Source organism: Ranitomeya imitator, chromosome 4, assembly GCF_032444005.1.
Source record: "Ranitomeya imitator isolate aRanImi1 chromosome 4, aRanImi1.pri, whole genome shotgun sequence".
NCBI lineage: Eukaryota > Metazoa > Chordata > Amphibia > Anura > Dendrobatidae > Ranitomeya > Ranitomeya imitator.
The window spans coordinates 644,619,405-644,623,543 of record NC_091285.1 but is presented as its reverse complement, the minus strand read 5'-3'; positions in this window follow the sequence as shown (position 1 = coordinate 644,623,543).

The window sequence follows — 4,139 nt, the reverse complement described above, 5'->3', positions numbered from 1 at the left end:
CTCAGGGTTCTGTGCAAGCATTTATAGAGAATTCTGGCCCCGCCTCCTGTGACCTGCAGAGAAACATCCAGACACCCATCGAAAATGTTAGAGCTCCCACTAGGGGCAGTAGCTGGAATTGCAATAACTTTAAAAAAACTAGTGACTGAAATATTCTCATATGTTAGGCTACGTTCACATTGGCGTTCCGCCAATGTGCGTCGCTGTTGCGCCGGCGACGCAGCGGCGACGCGCCCCTATGTTTAACATAGGGGACGCGTGCGTTTTTTGGGTGGCGTTTTTTGACACTTGCGTCGTTTACGACGCTAGCGTCGGACGCAAGAAAATGCAACAAGTTGCATTTTCTGTGCGTCTGATTCTCGTCAAAAAACGACACACGCGTCGCAAAACGCGCGCGTTTTTGCGTGCGTTTGTGCGCGTTTTTTCGTGCGTCGCGCGTTGCGTCGCCGACGCAGGGCGGCGCAACGCTAGTGTGAACGTAGCCTTACCAGCATTTGTCCCAAGAACTAAACCTTCGTCATCCTCCCGGGTTGTGTACAATTGTGGTGTCAGTGTATGCTCAGCACTCAGTGATATGATGTGTAATTAGGACATTGTTCACATTGCTTTGATTTGCACACCTTACCACCATGTTTTAGTTTGGGGGGTCTAGTTTTAGGTCTGTATATATTCAAGGGTTTATGCAAAATTTGCTCATTTCTACCGCAGTCTATTTCGGGCAGGTTTTCTCAGATCGGACAGCAGATTCGAATTGATCTGAATTAAACTCTACAAAAAAAAAAGACGTTTATTACGCTCCGAGGTTTCTCCCGACCCCAAATCATAGGAAATAAAGGGCCGAGAAGGGGTTAAGTACAATATTGTGCTTACCTAATCTGCTGCCGCAGCTCCCCGCCTGGTCCTCTGCTTGCAGAGTCATTGATATGCATCAAGACTGGATGGCTGGAAGATCTGGACCAAAAACCAAGAAAGACCAATCCGAAGGGAGTAGATGACCGGGAGGGGCAGCTGCATTGGCAGGAGGGGTGAGTATAAGGGTACAGTCAGACTGCCGTATTACTCACGTGAGGATGGCATCACAATCCTCGGACTGGCCATCGGCTCTCCTGACCTGAGCATGGCAGCATGGCAGCACATGTATTTCTATGCAGCAGTCACGCTCTGGTGAGGAGAGCCGACAGCCAGTCCGATGATTGTCATGGGGCAGTCTGCCTGCACCCCAATAATTAGCCCTACAAAGAATCCAGAAAAATAGCTCGAATCAAATCCCACAAATCAATTCTAGGGAATATGACGTTTTCGGGAAAAACTAATTTGATTAGTTCCGAATCGATTCGCTCATCTCTAGTCTGAGGTCAACTTATGTGGTTGCTGTGTGTGGTTCAATTGTATTATTGCATCCCCCTTGATTTTATTCCAGGGAGCAGCACATTACAGCAATGGGTCAAGTGCTCGGCAGAGCCAGGGTGTACTGCAGCATAGAGAGAGAATCTTATGCCGTGATCAAGGATACCCCACGAGGTGAGATTTTGCATGATGCCCCAGATCAATGTCGATTGACCATCATTTTGTATTTCTTCCATTTTCTTACTGTTGCACCAATAGTTGTCTCACCCAGCGTCTTACGTATGGTTTTGTAGCCCATTCCAGCTTTGTGCAGGTCTATGATCTTGTCCCTGACATCTTTATAAAGCTCTTTGTTCTTGCCCATGTTGTAGTGGTTAGAGTCTGACTGACTAATTGAGTCTGTGGACAGGAGTCTTTTATTAAAGGTGACTATGTAAGACAACTGTCTTTAATGCAGGTAACGAGTTGATTAGGAGCGTCTAACTGGTCTGTAGGAGCCAGAACTCTTAATGTTTGGTAGGGGATCAAATACTTATTTCTCACTGCAAAATGCAAATACAATTATATAATTTATACAATGTGATTTTCTGGATTTTATTTTTGATATTCTATCTCTCAATGTTAAAATTAACCTACCCTTAAAATTATAGACTGCCCATGTCTTTGTCAGTGGGCAAACTTACAAAATCTGCAAGGGATCAAATACTTATTTCATTCACTGTATATCTGGAAAACTACAGCCTTTTTTTTATAAAATAATTTGTGGACTACAGGCTACATAGTTACATAGGTTGAAAAAAAGACCTAGGTCCATCAAGTTCAACCTTTCTACATCAATTATACATTTTGTCACTAAATTAACTATAACCCACAATGTTATGTGTATAGGGGAAATTGTCCAGCAATTTTTTTTTAAAGGGAACATGTCACCCCCAAAATCGAAGATGAGCTGCGGCCACCGGCATCAGGGGCTTATCTACAGCATTCTGTAATGCTGTAGATAAGCCCCCCATGTAACCTCAAAGATGAGAAAAAGAGGTTAGATTATACTGTGACGCCCGAGAGACCGGGGTACCCAGCACCGGACCAATGGGGTCTGTCTCTTGAGGGGGATGTCACGGGTGGCTTGACCCGGTGCTGTAGCCTCAGGCAATGCACAGTGTAAAGGGTATCGTGAGGGAACAGGCACTTACTTGATCAGCAGCAGGTTCTCCCAGCGGTGATGATCCCAATCCTGGATAGATGGCTATTGTCCAAATGAAAGACTGAGGCACTGAAACATTTAACCAGTTTACTTTAACAAAAAAAAGGATTTACAACCAGTCCTGTCACCGGAGTCTGTATGGGAACTCTGAGTTACTTTGACCCTGCCGGGGTCTTCGCCTCTTATTGTACGCAATATCTGTGTGGCCCTGCTGCTGTATGTGAACTGGCTGCCGGCCCAATCTGTCCCCTCCGGGTCCTGGTTCGACGGGCAACCCGAGTCCTTTTATCGGCTTACCCCCTCCGGGAGTACCGCTGAACTCTGTGTCTGTTGCTGCGTCCGACCCTAGTGAAGCTGATATCACCTCACGTTTTTCCGGTTGCTGTATTATATGTAATGAATACAGCTACGGATCCGGTATCCGTCTTTGCGCCTGTTCTGGGTAGTGATTAATGCTACCCGGTTCTCACAATGTCCTTTTTCTCTATCCCTCTTCTCCTCAGGCCGGTGATTTGGGCCTGGAAACCGTCATAGGGCTGTTAGAAATTCAGCTGTATGACCTCTCACTTTCAGCTCCTTAGCCCAACTGCCCAACTGCCAGTTCTTCTCTCAGACCAGAATGGATCAAGGGGAGTCTCTGGAGCTCCCCCTTCTGGCCGGAGGAGGTAGTGCAGTCTTGCTATTTTAGTATTTGTATTCAGTGTCAGTAACTATATTTGTGGCAAATACCTCTAGGGGTGCCACATTCCCCCTTAGTTAAGAACAGTACTCCGGGACTGTGGGACGATAACATTTTGAAATAACAATTAATATGTACAGAGTCTTAAAAATGAAAAGTTACAAAAACCACTCAAGGAAACAAAAATAGAGTTCTGTAAAAAGTCACTTCAAATAGCGTCCATTAATACAGTTCTATCCTTGAAGGTACTAGGAAAAGCACTGCACTTTGTGTCCAAGAATTTAGTTCCATTTTTCCAACGGAGTTATCAATATAACGTCTAAAGAAAGTTCAAAAAGAGCAAAAAGCAAAGTTCAAAAAGCAGTCTTTCCGGAGCTTTGATTTAGTGCCTCCGGGCTGATAAAAAGTTCAAGAATATGCAAGAAGTTCATACAGACAAGTCTCTGTAGGTACTGGGCTTAAACGTTGCAGAATGATAACAATGACTATAGTTTTATAGTTGGTAATCTGCATACCTGGCCGGTAATTGACCCTGGGTACTACGCTGTGATCTACGTAACAGCGGTATCTCTCCATGTGGTGTACTACTGTCTACTGCGGATGTAGTATCTGCCCGCTCTAATTATCTAAAGATAATTCCACGACTATGGAGTTGGCAAGTCCACCGTGAATGGGATTACTCTGATCAGGAATCTGTTCTTCCTGGCCTGGAATCTCCTGTAGTACGGGGTCAGCCTCTTCCTGTCTTGGGACTTCTGGTATTGGGTTCGGTGTTGGGTAAAAGGCCACAATGGGAACCACTACTGCACCATGGTATGTTAGTAGGGTTTTGGGAAAGTCTCCTATACAGGTGTGATACATTTCCTCTTCTTTTTCCTTCACTGGTTGGACCTGCATGGGTTGAATAAC